The 16713-nt window shown below is 43.9% G+C and overlaps 1 long non-coding RNA gene and 1 pseudogene across 1 annotated transcript; both read right to left on the bottom strand.

Moving 5' to 3' along the window:
- Nucleotides 1–2270: 2270 nt before the first annotated feature.
- Nucleotides 2271–16634, bottom strand: LOC116081801. The gene is made up of 2 exons (XR_004115002.1): nt 16437–16634; nt 2271–2637 (listed from the first exon to the last, which is right to left on the bottom strand). It is a non-coding gene; the product is annotated as an uncharacterized LOC116081801 (long non-coding RNA).
- LOC116081800 lies at nt 7214–8092 on the bottom strand (annotated as a pseudogene).
- Nucleotides 16635–16713: the final 79 nt, after the last annotated feature.

Here is a 16713-nt window from a genome sequence, read left to right as displayed (position 1 = left end):
CTGTGAAGTTTCAAATTAATTTGAATCCTCTCCATACTTTTAAGGCCCCTCTACAAAGGGCTGTGTTCCTGCCTTTCTTACTAAATGGGAGCCTAGCTCACTTCCCTAGGATGGCTTTCATCCTGGCGAGGCCTGCATGCCCCTCATCTCTTTGCCAGGGTAGTGAGCTTCCACACTTCCGAGGTGTGGGCGGCTCACCACCTGGGCTCTGGGGAAGCATGCCCGGACCACCTGCACCGTGCCAACATCCACCTGTGTCCGATGGACCCTTCAGCTTTTAAAATTCACACCACACCATGGCACTATTTTCTGTTTTATCGTTTGCCTGCGTCTCTGTTAATGATAGACAGTACGAAATCAATTTTCCTGCCGAGTCCTAAACATTTTAAATGTCTTCCTAAGAATCTTGGGCTGAGGCTGGTTGTGGCATTGAGAAATGCATAGCACATCCTGTTGGAGCAGATCAGATGTCTGACGCTCGAGTCCCTTCTTTAAAGGGATGCAGTATTTGTTTGTAACTCACACACACCTTCTTATATATCCACAGATTACTTCTAATACCCAGCTCACCACAAATACTGTATAAACAGTCACCGCTCTGGATTGTTTAGGTGATAATGCCAAGAGACTATGTCTACGCCCGTTCATCACAGATGCACATTTTTTGAGGATGTTTTCCACTGTGATTGGTTGAATCCTCCGATGTGGAACTCACAAGTATGGAAGGCCAACTGTACTTTGTGTTCTTCTTTTCTAATACCCCTTTCTGTTTTCTGGCCCAGTGCCTTTGAACAGCATACAGGAACCCTCTCCAGAAAGTTAGGATGGAGCTCCCGTAGTAATATGTGACCTTGTTCCATTAATGCCTAGCGCACTCGTGAGCCCCACCGAAATGCTCTGCAGCAAATGTGACTGGCCTCACTTTGCAGACGGTGGGTGGGGGCTCTGAGGGTTTCCAGTTCACCGAGCTGAGCACACTCGTGGCTGCTCCTTTGCCTTTTGACTGTGTACCTGGTTCAAGGCTTCCTGCCCAGCTTCTCCTGCTGAGACCGTCGTTAGGCATTGAGTGGATTGCTTGTCTGAAGGTGATTTTTTTCTTTTTTTTCCCCCCCACTGAGAGTGAAGAGTTTATTGATCTCGAAAGTTGGAGTAAGTAAATGAGATGAAGTACTGCCTCCCCCCTTGCCGGGCTTTCGGAAGGGGTGAGAGAACATCTAGGTGTGTGGAATCTGGAGCCTCACGTTTTCCAGCTGGCAGTGGCCAGAACATTCTTTTGGGGCCGTGAAAAAGTCATGTGGGCAAGACCCAGACAGGTCTCCGGGAGTTGTTTCAAAGCCACGTCTTCCACCCAGCTGCTTCCCCACCGAAGCCATTCGAGTCCCCCAACTCTTGGATTTTTTTTTTTCCATTTAAAAAAAATATTTCTACTAAGTGTCGAGCAGACTGATCCTACTAATTTTGTGAGCTACTAAGAGCCTCCGTTTCCCTAATTCATGATCAGAAGGGTTTTTATTTATTCACTATTTTAAAGAATAGGAAGAGATTTGGTAGCCTCTTGAGTAGGAGCCATGGCCAGGTTCCCGCTGAGAGATCCACACATAAGAGTCCTATATTCATCCCAGGCTTGGGCCTCCCGTGTGGCAGCTGAGCCATCAGGCTGGCTGTGAAATGCCTTATTTTATTTTCTGCCTAACATCAGGCTGCAAATGAAAATACCTTTTCAACCCTAGTATTATTACCCCTATGGATGGTACCTTTAATGCGTGCTATTCATTGTTATAATGGCCGCACCTGTGTAGCAAGCGCACATTAGAACCACAGCAGCTGTGGGCTGTAATTGCAAAACATTATTTTCTGTTTCTCCCTGAAAGCTTTTGTGTGTGTGAGGGTGTGTGCGTGTGTGCGTGCGCACGTGTGCACGAGTACATGTGTATTTCAGTGTCCATGTGTTTGTTTCATCTATAATGACTCTGGCAGGAAGATTCTCTACCCTCCACCCCCTTTATACAAGGGCTAACTGTAAATACGTTTCTCAATTCGTGTTTCAGGGAATGTCAGATGCTGCCCCGTCCTCCCACCACACACGGTCAGTAACGGCACTTCAGAGAGCTACTTGGGAGAGTGTGTGGTTTGTGGAAAGGTTCCTGTGATCCACGCTGCTGGAAGCAGCAGCCTTTATGTGCTGGGCACCCAGGCGCTGCCATGATTAATGCATTTGTTCCTTGATATTCAGCCCCTGGGTGTCTGCGGGACAGTGAATCAATTTAGCATTTGCAGATCCAGATAATCACTGGTACCAATTTTTTTTTTCATGAGGAGCTCCCTAACTCCAAACCAGATTTCTAAGAGAAAACAACGCTCTCCTTGTTTCTCTCTCTTCATTTTCTTTGTATTCTTTTCTGAAGTCGTTCTTGACGCGATGCTGTGGCCATTGGAAAGATGCTCATCTGTTAGCTTTGCAGACGGGGCAGAAAGTTAGCTGCTAGCAGGCAGGCAGAGCTTTGCAGGATGGGAGGCAGCTCCAGCGTTCTCACCTGCCTCTACCCTATCTGTCACGCTACCTCTTTGGGAACCTTCGGTGACACAATGTGACATACTGGCATTGAAGTAGATACTTGTAGGTGTCTAAGCAACTTCCTGGGGGAGAACGACAAAAAAAGTGCCAGTTAGTTAAAGAAATTGAACTTCCTTCCTTCTCCCGTGTTTATCTCATTTGCAAAGACATTCAGGACTTGCTCCCTCCCACAGCCCTGCAGCCCTGGTAGAGGATGCAAGCAGAGGAAACCCAGAACAGCAGTGTTGTAAGCAGGTGTTAGTGGCTGACCAGTTTTGACTGCGGGACCAGGACAGCTCATCCCAAGTACTGGGGAACAAAAGATAGACCTACTAACAGCTTTGGGGGTTTGTTGTGAGATAGGGATTCTCTGTAGAGTTTCTGCCCAGAGTGAGTGTACTCTGTGAACAGAACTCGGTGAACAGGACTGTTTTAAACCAGGTACTGTGATTGTCAACAGTGGGCAGCAGAGGCAGAAGAATCATCAAGCCAAGGGCACTTTGGCTTCACAGCAAGGCCCTCTCAAAATACTAAAAAATTGCAATGTGCTGATGGCTTTTTATAATATTAAAATACACTGAAAAAATTCAAGACTTGCTAGGCCAACTTGAACTTATTTATACAGTGAGACTGACAGCATCAGCAACAGCAAAACTACAGAGGGAAAGAAACAAGTTGGGCTTCTGCCAAGTTTTTTTTTTTTTTTTTTTTTTTAAATCAGGTTCTGTAAGAGTTACAGAGTGTGTGAGATTTTAAAAATCTGAGTAGACCTGTTCATGGTGACTTTCTTCCCTTGGAGAATTTGTTTATTGTTGAAATGGACTTTCAGAGCAATTTTGCATAAGTATTGTGGTTTTTTTATAGTAATTTGATTCATTTAAAAAAATGTATCAATGTCATGTGGGCTATAGTAATAGGAAAGAGAAGAGGCAAAGCTCTTTTTATTACCCGCTTAGATGAGGCTACAAACAAGCTGGGGAACAAGCCTGTTGGATGCTCATTCTGCTCCTGTCCAGGAGATGGCACTGCGTCCTTAAGAATTTTCCAGCAAAGCTAGAGGAAAACCCACAATTTATCTGAGGACATTGTGTTTTGTTCTCTTTTCGAAGGTACAGCACTAGAAAGCATGAGTCCCTACAGCCATGGCGCTCCCCCAGTATTCAAACAATTAATACACAGTACTGTTTTTTCTTAAGAGAATTTAAATTGTTAAAGGTTTTCAGTTTGACATGAGAGTGGACAAATGGACACGTTTATTATGAAGACACAATTTTAATCTGTGAGTCTCCTTAACTCACCCCACTCCCCAGATTATCTAATTCTTTTGGGGGAAGAGGGTTGGGTGAAGTTATATCCTTAGCAGTTGATGCTCACCATGAACATGTGAATATGCTGCTATGCAAAGATGTTTTTTTTCTACATTTGATGGCTTTCTTGCTCCGTGTATGTGTGTGTGTTTATATCTATGTCTCTGTGTGTCTCTGTATATCTTCCTCATTCACTTTCTACTGTATTATTCATTCATTCATTCATTCATTCATTCATTCTTTGAGATAGGGTTTCTCTGTGTAGCACTGGCTGTCCTGGAACTCACTCTATTCTGTATACCAGGCTGACCTCAAACTCAGAGTGCTGGATAAAAGGTATGCACCACCGCGCCTGCCCTTAAACATGTACATACATAGCCTAGGTGGATCCTCTGGCCTCTTTCTGTAAACCCTTACTGGCGAGTATCACCACAACCAGCTCCAGCATGGGACGGTCTCACAGTGAACCTGGAGCTTGTGGGTTCAGCAACACTAGCCAGCTGGCAAGCCCAGAAAGATCTACCCAGCCTGGCTTTTACACAGGGGCTGGAGATCTGAGCCCTCTACCCAGCCTGGCTTTTACACAGGGGCTGGAGATCTGAGCCCAGGCTCCCAGTGCTTTGCAGCAGGCCTCTCGATGATGACTGTGCCACCTCCTTAGCCTTCTCGATGATGACTGTGCCTTCTCCTTAGCCCCAGGCGTGCTGTTCCTCAATATTTGCTCCTGCTGTAAAGGTTCAGAAGCAAGGAGCTGGGGGTGAAGAGCCTTTCTTGGATGGAGGTAGTGAAAATAAAACACTGGATCAGGTTATGAGCTTTAGAAACCTACCTGTGACCTAGTTCTTAGTGATAAGTTTGGGGAGCACTGTCCCAGGAGCCCAAGATTGTTGGTGTGTTTGTTTCCAGCCCACCTTACCGCCATCCCATTTTCCAACTAGTTAATTTGTGGAAAGCATGGCTGTTGAAGACACATGCATACATACACACATTAAGTAAGATTTAAAGTAGCTATGATGATGCTGGAGAGATGGTTCAGTGGGTATGAGCACTTGTTCTTGTAGAGGGCCCCAGTTCAATCCTCAGCACCTACAGGGTGGCCCACAAGAGTGTACAGCGGCAGTTCCAGGAGCCTGATACTCTCTTTTGGCCTTTGTGGGCATCAAGCACACATATGGTACACATATACACACATAGGTACAACATTCATACATGTAAAATAAAAAAGACAATTACAGTTACTTTAGCCATGGCCTATTGACCAGAATGACCAGAATATCTGTCTAAATTATCTTCTATTATATGTGTATATGTATATATCTTATATCCTGGTTTTTTTTAAGATTTATTTATTTTATGTATATGAGTACACACTGTAGCTGTACAGATGGTTGTGAGGCTTCATCTGGTTGTTGGTAATTGACTTTAGGACCTCTAGTCACATCAAAGGCACCAGAAGAGGGCGTTGGGTGGTTGTGAGCCACCATGTGGTTGCTGGGATTTGAACTCATGACCTTCAGAAGGGCAGTCAGCGCTCTTACCCACTGAGCCATCTTACCAGCCCTATATTTTGGCTTTAACCAAAGGTTTGAAAATAATGTCTGAGTTGACAGAAAATAATGTCTGAGTTGTCACTTACCTCAATATGATCTCTACACACAGAAAACATGGGCTAAAATGTCACATCATATGCAAAAAGTTGAACAGTTACTATGTGTCAGTTAAGGATAAAAATATTTTAAAAGTTTGGATTAAATATCACTTAGCTACGGCTAAGTAATTGCTCTAAGGCAAAACTAAAGAATAAGGTTAGTCTTTGAGACTGGGTCTTGATATGTAACTCAGAATGGCCTCAGACAAGTGAGTTTGCCTCAGCCTGAGGAGAGCTGGCATGTGTCACCGTGCAAGGTTGAGAGGGAATAAATATGTTTTGTCTCATCTTATATCCACGTCTTTCATGCTGGAAGGAGTGAAACTGTGGCCATGTCCAGGAGATTTCTTAGGAGCCATTTTTCCTGGTATTCTCAATCTTTTTTTTTTTCCCTTGAAATATGTGTACATGTGCACACAGACATAGACACACAGACACACACAGACATACATTCACACACACACAGACACTGGCACACAGACATACACAGGCATACACACAGACACTCGGCAGGCACAGACACACACAGGCATACACACAAACATACACACAGGCACACAGACACAGACACACATGGACACACACACACAAATACACACACACACACACACACATACACACATACATACATGGGCTTTGTGTAAGATGTGTAGTTCAGGTCTTTATCTCTCTGGTATCCAAATCCACGGCAACTCATACTTCCCCGTGGGTGGATAACAGGAAGTGGCTTCTCTACTCTGTCCCGTGCTCTATTTGCTGTCCTTCCTGCCAGACACAGGCATCTTCCTTCTTTGTTTTTGTAGCCACCGCATGGCTGCCTCTGCTGGGCTTTCAGAGGACCTCTGTCTCAGATTATTTTCCTGCCTCCCTTCACCTATGGACTTCTCTCCACTCTGAGTCTTGTCTCATCTCTTGGCCTTGTCTCACACAGCAGACATCTCATTCCTGGCTCTGCCCTGACTGGGACAGGCAAACTCTGCTGACACATGCCGGAGTGGGGGATGGGTGGGTAAGAGGAGATGACAAAAGGGTCCTGACATTTAGCTACAGCAAGTCTACTAGATGTTAAACAAAATACACAGCACAGTGTAATACAAAGCAATATGGCAAGAGTGAAGTTTTATCTTCTGGAAATCAGTAGCAGCAGTTTCTTCCTGGGCCTAGACATTTCCATGTACACGCACATCTGATTTAGAGCCTACCTGGAACTTCTGGACTTGAGCTGCATATTTGCTCATGGGTCATTATCTGTTAGCTCGTCCCAGTCTATTGTTGGCAGAGCTGGGCATGGGATGGATGCATAATGGAGGGGACACCACCTGTTATTGACATTCCATTGCTTCAGTCTGGGGTGTAATTTAGCTAAAAATCTCCTTGGGTCTTTCAGCTCTCTCTCTCTCTCTCTCTCTCTCTCTCTCTCTCTACCTCTCTTTGATAGAAACCATACAGCTTTTTATTGTTAAGCCAAAGAGGTATCAAAATTAAAGCAAAACACTTAACAAAACTACTAAGGAACATCAAAGGAAGTGAAAATGTAGCTAGGTGCAGGGCAATTATGAATTAATGAACACGGGAAGGATAAGGAGGGAGAACAGTAAGAATGTGCAGAAGATTCTAGGGGAGATGATCTGGTGTTGCTTTGATCTCTCACAAGCACCCAGTTAAATGAATAATGGGATAAGATTTCTAAGCTCTACTATGTGCTTAAGAGTCATCCTCCCCATTGGTGCTGTCTCTGTCATCTTCTTCCTCAGGCTCCTTTTCTTCATCCTTCAACTCCAGCTGGTCATCCCCCCTGATCTTCATTATCATCATCATCCAGCAGGTCACCCTCCTCAGCAGAGTCATCTGCACCTGCCTCAGACTCCATCTTCACATTAGTCTCATCTTTCTTCACAGAGGCACTGCTCTGCTCCTCTTCAGACTTTTCATTCTTCATCTCTACTGCTTGTTTGCTTTGTTCTTTTTCAATTTTTTTCCAGGCTTTCTAGAAGAGAATCCACTTTTTGTTTTATGTGAGTCAGCTCCTTTTTAACAGCCTGAAGGTCATTCCCTTTCGACTTTCCTGACTTGGAAGAAGATCCCTGTTGTCCAACTCTTCGAATTGAATCCACTTTTCCCTCTTCATGATGTGTTCCCAGACACACACTGGCATTTGGAAGGTACCACAGTTCAAGCAATAGGAGGAGGAGGAACATGTGCTGGGTAACTGTACATCCTGTCATAATAATCCCGTTGAAAGTCATAGTCCAAGTCAAATGAGGAACCGTACATCTCTGCTGCAGATCGTTTCACACCTGCTTTTCCTCGGTTCACTTTTGGCTCTGTAGCCAGGTTAATATCTAAAATCTGGCCAGCAATCATTCTGCCATCCTCTCCAGCTACAGCAGCTCGGGCATTTCTTTCATTAACATACTGGACAAAGGCAAAGGCTTTATGCACAGAGCATCCCACAGTTTTGCTGTACTTTGAAAAGACGGCCACCACATCAGACTTCTTGACCACCAGAGTGTTGAGATTCCCAATGAATACACAGGAATTCATGGATGGAGGATCTGTCTTATTGGTAACATTGCTAGCCATCTCCTTTGATGATGAGGTTTCTCGCAAAGTTGAAAATGTATCTGAAGATCAAAAATATCTCACAAGACGAAGGAGAGGGAGAAGAGATTGCCTCTCTTACTGCAGGCCTACTCCAGGACACCAGAGCTACAACAGCAAGGAACCACACAACCATTCGTTCTCCATCTCCTCACAAAATGGCCCCCGAGCTCCTCTCCTTTCAGGTCTCTTCTCCTTGGCTTTCTTCTTCTCCCACATGAACTACTGGAGCTGAAACCTGTCTATATCCACATTGTCTTTTAAACAGAATGACTTCCTGCTTCTCAGCCTGGTGATCCTGGAGAAATCTTGGAATCCCGCTGGCTTTGTAGGACTGGTGTGTTGGAATCTACCACTAGTTTGGGTCATTTTTTATTTTTCATAGAGCCTCTACCTGAGAGAGGTTCTAACCCAGCCTTTCCGGGTCCCTGTTCCCATTCTTGCACTAAAGCACTTGATTGTCATGCCACTGAAGAAGAGATGTCAGAAGACTCACCAGGGCCTTCTCCACTGATGAAGGGTTTCCTATCTCACAGACCTCCTGTCTCTGATGCACCCCATAACTTGCTAGAAATTTCTAAAGTTCTATTCATATTGTAAGGAAAAAGGGGATCTTGACAGTAGAACTGGCTTCCTTAACCTTTCTCATCTCTTCCCATAATGCCTTGTCTAGAAAGAGTAACCAAGTCTCAGCATCTCCCTCTGTCTTCCTTCCTCTTTGTCTGTCCTTCCACTTCAAAGCAAGCACAGCATCCTACCTGAATGGGATGGCTCCCAAAGGAAGACCTGATAAACTTCATCTGTAAGGGGAATCTAGTGGGCAGCATTGAAGTGACTTCTTTACAAGTATGCAGTGCGTTTTAGAGTCAAAGATGAATGGTCTTGTGTTTGTAGATTTCTACTTCTGTTTATTGGCTCTTCCATCTTTTCTACCCCATAGACTTCACCTTTGTTCTTCAAGGCATGCGAGCCCCTGCCCAGAATCATTTAAGGAATTGGTAAGAAGGCACATAGGCATTTCTCATTGAGCCTTCTAGAAGCTCTTGTGATACTGGCTTCCTCTTGGTACCCTGTGGAGACCGAACACCAAAAAGACCTTCACCATTAGAAATCCCAAGAGATAATGAATGAAGAAGAAATATTAGAAGTCTTATGCAAGTTTGCCTGTAAAATATGGAAAAATGGTTGTAGTATATATATATTTAGGACCATGTCTCTACTTCTACCTCCAATACCAGTAGTTGCTTGTTCAAACAGAGGCCCCAGTTTCTCATTTACTAGAGAGTAGGAGATTATAAACTTGAGTTTCATTTGTCTGTGTGAGGCTCAGCCTTAGTCAATATTTATACATAATGTGGTTGTCATCAAGCCACAAGGACTTAGTATAACATAGCTACCTGCCACAGCCCATCTATAAAAGGGATTTTAATTATCATCATCAGCAACAACAAACATTTATAGAGGAGTGACTGTGTGTGGTAATTTAATGAATGAATTTGTTAATTATTGCTTCTGCTTCCCATAACTATTGCCTGAAGTTGAATCACAGAGGCACCAGGCTAAGATACCTTGTCATGTAAACAGATCATGTGTGTCCTTGGATATGCAGGGAAGGATTTTACCCTTGTTTATACATGTAACCAAAATTTCTTCTCTAACCCCAGCTCACAGGAAATGCTCTAGAACTCCCAGCAGTGGGGTCTTTGTATGTGGAGATTCGAGGCTCCTGACAGAACAGTGCCGGGGTCTTCCTCTGTCACTTGTCAGCTGCATGCCTCGTAAAGCTGAGCTACCCTTTTCTGCTGGGTTGTTGATATAAAGTACCTTTCCTGTTTCTTTGCTAAAATGCCCTCTAGAAACTGCCCAAGAGGGGAAAGAGGGTTTTTCTGCTTCTTTTTCTTCTCAGCTTGAGGGTGTAATTCATTATAGTGGGGAGTCAGCGTCAGGAGCTGTAGGTGACTGCCCACCTTCCTGCAGTCAGCAGGAAGTAATGAGTGAATGCTATCCTTCCGAGCCTCCTCTTTTTCATTCAGACAAGGGTCCCAGCCTGTGGAATGGCACTGCCCACAGTTAAGATGGGTCTTCTCACCTCAGTTAACCCAATCTAAGTGAGACTTCCCAAGAATGCCCAGAGGCTAACTCAGTCTAGATAATCCCTCACAGACTTACCCAAAGGCAACTCTCCCACTTGATTCTAGGTCTGCTTATGTTGACCAGATCAGTCATCACAGGGCTCCTTCAAGCAGGTGGTGAGCATGCATACTGACCCTCGACACCCTTGCTTCCCCAGGGCCCTGTGCCGGAGCATCAGGACTATACCTGGACTATGCCTTTGGCTAATGACAGGATGACTTCTTTCTGAACAACCAGTTAGACTTTAGGCTTAAAGGACGATGGTCTAGTGTCTGTTACAATAACTCATCTTCCGTATTCCATGTCATTCATTCCTACACTGGAGAAGCCACAAATCTCTGCCCAGAATCACTAAAGGGATGGGTGGGGAAGCATACTCCTGAAGCACCCATGGTTGTCTCTCAGTTCTGACATTTGACAGTGTCCCTGGAGATATTGTGCCCCGACTCGGGTTCCCATTCCTGTTCCATTCCCAGGCCAGGAAGTCAAGGACAACACTCATCATTGTTTGCTTATAACATGTTCTGCTTGTCTCTTCAACTCACTTCTGGGCTTCCATTTCTAACTGAAATTTGAATTTTGTCTCGTGAGATCATATAACTTCAGAGAGGAAGGGAGAATCCTCAAGATGGAGGAGGCAGGTGGCTCACGCGTCCTCCATGAAGAGGGTGGGGCTGATTGAATTCATCTATAGTGCAGAACCCATTTCGAGTCTCACTCACCTACTGGAGGTACACACCGACACAGGATGCCTTCCTGGCTCACTTCAGAAGCAGGGAAGTTCAAGTGTGCCAAGGGATAGAGTAGAGTTAAAGCCTCCGCACAAAAAGACCCAAAGTGAACTGAGCTGCTGTAGCCCAAAGCCCTGGCACCACTGGTGATTGTGGTTGGTCTAGGTGCTCCCCAGTGGTCAGTGGGGTCTCTCCAGGATTAGTGCTGAATAAGATCCTGCTTTGTTGGAGCTCCCCAGCTCCAGAGGAGACTGGATTCGACTTTTCTAGCCACAAGGAGAAGGTACTCAGACTTTAACTTATATTGAGTTAAAGAGAAATAAATAAGATATTTCTTGGATTGTGTGTTCTAATGATGTTATTGGCTATCCTCTGTTTGGCCTTTGCTTCCCTTAGAGGAATGAAATCCACTCTGTTCTGCCTAGATGCATTTGATTTCATGCCAGTACATGCTTAAAGGACATTCTTGTGGGACCTTCACAGCAAAAGAATCATCAAACAGTATAGAATCTCTATTCTGGTTTCTTAATACTGAAGAAATTTCTTATTGTGCTACAAAGCATGTCAGATGAGAGGAGCAGGTTGAAGGTACAGGTTGGGTGATGGATTTGCCCCATGGTTTGGCAACCAGCAGTCAGGGAGTTGGGACTAAGACAACCAGAGGCAGATGAGGTGGCTGAACAATGGTTTGGGTTGTGAAACCACGTTCAATGTTCTTAAGGAAGGAGATTTTATTTAATATTCATTAGTCCCTGCTTACTTCATGATTCATTCTAGTGGCTGCCTACACAGCCCTGAGCTGAACAGGAATTGGGAATTGTATATTGCAAAACAGCTGAGAGAATGCATTTCAAGTATATCTCTACAAAAAACAGAAGCAAAGTGATGGCAGGCTAATCTGATTTGATCATTCTGGATTCTGGATTGTGTGTATGTGTATACATAGATGTGATGTATATATATACATATGTGTGTGTACATATATTCATATATGTATATACACACATATGTACATATATATATATATCAGAGCCTCACACTGTGTCTCATTAACATAGACATTATGACTTTCCAATTAAATTTAATAAACCTTGTGACCATGAGAACCGTTGCTATTTGTTACTAGAGACTGCTTGGTGCAGATCTAGGAACTTAAACATGATGAAAGTGCTAGATCAGCAGTTCTCAACCTGTGGGCATATCAGATACTTACATTACAAGTTATAATAGTAGCAAAATTACAATTATGAAGTATGAATTATGAACTATGTGGTTGGGGGGTTACTGCAGTGTAAGGGACTGTATTAAAGGGCTGCAGCATCAGGAAGGCTGAGAGCCACTGCTTTAGATTTTTCTGGTCTTCTGTGTACTGTAGGCAGCCATCACTGAGTGTATGGGAGGCTGGAGACCCTTCAGAAGGCTTTCATTGTGTGGGAGCAAGCACACTGGTGGTAAAATGGGAGCTGGCTAAGGAGGCTTTCTGTCTACCCCTCCCAACCCCCTGCAGCCAGTCAGAAGAGTGTGTGCCCCCGAGAATATCCTTTACTCACATGCAAGGAAAAAAACCTCTTCATGTATGTACTATATAGGATAGATTATATGATATGACCTGTCCGGTTAATACATATCTTTCCTTCTGGCGATCAACTAAACTTGCTTGTCTTTTCTCCGCCTTTTAAACTAGTTCTTCTAAGCAATGAAAAGTGTTGGATTGCTTCTTGAATGTCATGCTTTGGCCTTGTGAATGAATATGCTCAGGGAATGTATCAATATCAATGAAACCTTGCATTCTAGTGCAGAGAGAGAGAGACAGACAGACACACAGAGACAGACATACACACACATACAGAGAGGGAGAGAGGGAGAGAGAGGGAGGGAGGGGTGGAGGGAGTGGGAGAGGGAGAGGAAAGGGAGAGGGAAAGAGAGGGAGAGAGGGGTGAACATGACTTGAAGGCCATCACTTCTCAGGTATATCTGACGTGTGATCTCATTTAATCCTAGCAACAGCTCTGTGAGGGTAGACGAAGGCTGCTACCCTCTTTCAGTTAAAGAAATCTTCTGGAGGTTAGCATACTGCCCAGGGGCTCACACAGGCAATACATAGGATTAGAATTTAAATGAAGTTTATTTGTATCTAAAGTTTCGTATTATTTGCATTCTACCACAGTGCCCCTAGACCTAGACAGTAAACCCAGGGTGGAGGTGCTGGTGAGAGAAAGAGAATTTAGAACCACAGGACTTTACATAGCTGGTGGATTTGATGGAGCCTACAAAGTCGCTGGCCAATTATTCGATCATATTTTGAGACAGAACTCTGACAGCTCATGGTGAATGTGGCCTAAATTGTCTGGTTGAGATGAGGCTCTTTGAGAAATCCACAGAGGGTTAACATAATCACTTTCTATTGCCTCATTTAAGTCATAGAAAAGATGAACGTGTACCCGGCTGAACTGAGTTGACAGGAGCAAAGCTAACAAGAAGTAATTTTGCTACTGACAGATTCTCTTCTTCCTCTTCATTCTTCCACTTACTCCAGGCAGTGTAAATCTTATATCATAAAACAAATGCCTATTGATTGATTAAACATTGACTCCCCAGCTTCCTGACTCCATGGGTGTGAGGTAGAGGCTTTTCCCAGAATTAACCCTTCAGTAACTCTGATACAGGCTATTAATATACATCCTGACTTTTGGAAGCTGGACTGTCCGCAACTGTGCACTTATGTGAATAAACCTATTTTATAGATGTCATATGCATGTGATGGTAAAAAGCTACTTTGAGGTTTAGTCTAGACACAGACATCAGAATCTTATTACTTCATTTCTTCAGTAGCAAATGGTGCCTTCTCCTTTTGGGGGACTCTCTGCTTGCTCCACAATGAACAGATTTTTCTTTAAGTAGAATTCACTGGGAAGGGATTCCCGGCATAGTTAAAGCAAGCACTGCTCGAGACGTTTCTTATCTAGGCAGTCTTTGGCCTGACGAGGACTCCATGGACATTCCTCTTCACTGGCACAGTGGAAACTGAAGGAAAGACTTGTGCTTAGCTTGATTTTGTTTCCTGCCAATGGAAGCATCTCTACAGCTAGTGACCTACCTTGTGATTTTAGAATGTTAGACGTTCTGTTTTCACTATACTCAGCTCTCCTAAGGCCCCCATCCTTTACAGGGCTTCTAATCAGGGATCCAACAACAGGGCAGGCAGTCGCGCTTCTGCTGGACAGTCTGCTTCCACTGAGCAGCTCAGGTGAGCAAGGCACTGTTCCAGATGCAGAAAGACAGAGGTAGGAAGGTCACCCACTCCCTTTAGAATTAGTAGGGGAGAGAAACAGCGTATAGGTGGAAATAGACACAAGGCAGAGAACAGTGTTTGGGAGGGGGAGGGAGAGGAGGGGAGGAAGGTTAAAGCAGAGGAATGTTCAGACAATAGGGTCATATATTCTGAACACGTTATGTATAACCTAAGTCCTCCTAGACATCATTATTACCTTCTTTGCTATAATTCAGGACATTTAAAATATTAATATTAGATGTTCTGCTATACATTTTTCTGTTCTCTCCTAAATTTAAATGTAGTTTGACTTCCTAAAGTCTGAAGTCCCATTACATTTCTATATACATATATATTTTTTTCTTTTCAGTGACATGAAGCTGTTGTCACCACGGGCGGGCCACCCATTACATTTCTATAATGAATGAAATTAGCTGACAAAAATCTAATAGGTGCTGAGGAATTGTAGACTCCTAATAGGCCGTGGTGAGGACTTCAGTATTCCCCAGAAGCAGGTCAGTGTACAAAGAGACAGGCCTTGTTCGGCACTGTGATTTAGTAGGTAGGATAAAATATTAGGTGCTATTTCCAATTCTGTCACTTGATTAGTCATTTAAATGCTCCACATCTTAGTTTTCATAGCAATAAAATGCAGATAATAAGGTTTTAGAAGCCATTATAGGAAATTAATGTTGGCGTATAACTTTAGAATGCTGATACTTCAGAAAACATCCTTGAAGCACTGTTCAGCTATACTGTACAAGAAGATAGGGAGGTATACCTTCAAAGGAACACTGTGAAAACTCTACAAATATATTAAACTGTTATGTGTGTATGTACAGGTGAAATGTAGCTAGGCATGGTGCCTCATGCCTACCATCTCAGCACTCAGGAGGCCAAGGCGGTAGATTGCTATGAGTTTTGAGACCAACTTGAGCTACATTGCAAGCCAGTCTGAGTTATATAGTGAGATCCTGTCTCAAACACACACACACACACACACACACACACACACACTCACACACACAGACATACAGATATACATACACAACTTAGTCACTTGCTAACTACTTAATTCTATTATTAAATATTATGTTTGCTATATATATTATATTTATAAAGCTATTTCTGTCTTTTTAAGACATTTCACTTTCTGAGAAAGAAAGCTAATATTGCTTTAAGTTTGCTTTCCTAGGAAGTTAATGTTGTCTTAAGCTCTCTGGACAGCCCACTTCATACTGGCCCATGTCTCTTCGGGCTGCTAATGGCATGTGAACTTAAACTTGCGTGGAAGTCAGGGCAGAGGATCTCTCCTGCATGAAAGCCCTGTAGACTGCATGATGAACAGATCTCACTCTGAAGGTGACCTGCTTTCTGCACAGCTGGGGACTCGTGAGACAGAATCAGTTCAATAGCCTTCTGGCTCTGAAGTGGCTTTCGTGATACCCCCTCCCCTGTTCTGTCCTCTCCCTCCACCCCAGCTCTCATTTTTTTTTCTGGTCTAGCTTTATGGTCAAGCTAACAGTAAACAGAGGAAAAACTCTCCCTAGCAAATGCCTGTAGGTTGTGGTCTATTAGGGAGGGATTGCAGTCATTGTGGCAGTGAGTGGCAAGTGACTGTAGGTTGTAGTCTATTAGGGAGGGGTTCCAGTCATTGTGTCACTGAGTGGCAAGAGTCTTCCCTTACGAAACAGATCTCATGACAGGCTACTTGGGAACTATGCAAATCTGGAAGATAGCATTGATCTCTCTGCATGGATGCCTACCCAACTTCAGCATTTCATCGAGCCAACACTAGCTGAAAAGTAGTCTGTGCCACCCCAGGCTTGGGCAGAGATGGCAGCTGCAATATACCCTGTGCTTTAAAGAGCACTGCCTGGTCCCTGGGGCCTGGGCTCCTCCATGTAGGACAGAAGTTTGTGGAACTAAGGAAGAGGAAGTCCATTCATAGGCACTAGGTCTTTTCTTAGATTAGGCTAAGAACTCTGAGAACCGGAGGGTTCCTTGATACACGCCTTAAGAAGCTTTTTTTTTTTTTTTTTTTTTAATCAGTCTTGCATGGACCTCTTCCCAGAATCCTGTCTCACAGAGGTAGATGAGCCCACTGTAGATTAGATTAAACTGTCTTCACTTCCGTGACAAAATACCATCAAGAAACAACTTAAAGGAGAAAGGGTTTCTTTCAGCTTACGGTTCTAGGGGATACAGTCTGCCATGGCTTGTATCGGGAGCTTGAGGGGGCTGACCACAGTGCATCTTTGATCCAGCAGCAGAAAGTGATAAATACTGTTACTTAGCTTCTTTCTACCTTTTTATTCCGTCGGGAACCCCAGCCAATGGAGCAGTGCTGCCCACAGTCAAGTGTGTCTTCCCACTTCAGCTAAGCTAAGGTAGATAATCTCTCACACACATTCCAGGAAGCTGGTCTCCTAGGTGATTCTAGATTCTGTCCTTTTTTTTTTTTTTTT

The sequence above is a fragment of the Mastomys coucha genome, unplaced genomic scaffold, assembly GCF_008632895.1.
Source record: "Mastomys coucha isolate ucsf_1 unplaced genomic scaffold, UCSF_Mcou_1 pScaffold7, whole genome shotgun sequence".
Taxonomy (NCBI): Eukaryota; Metazoa; Chordata; class Mammalia; order Rodentia; family Muridae; genus Mastomys; species Mastomys coucha.
This window is presented reverse-complemented; position numbering and strand designations above follow the sequence as displayed.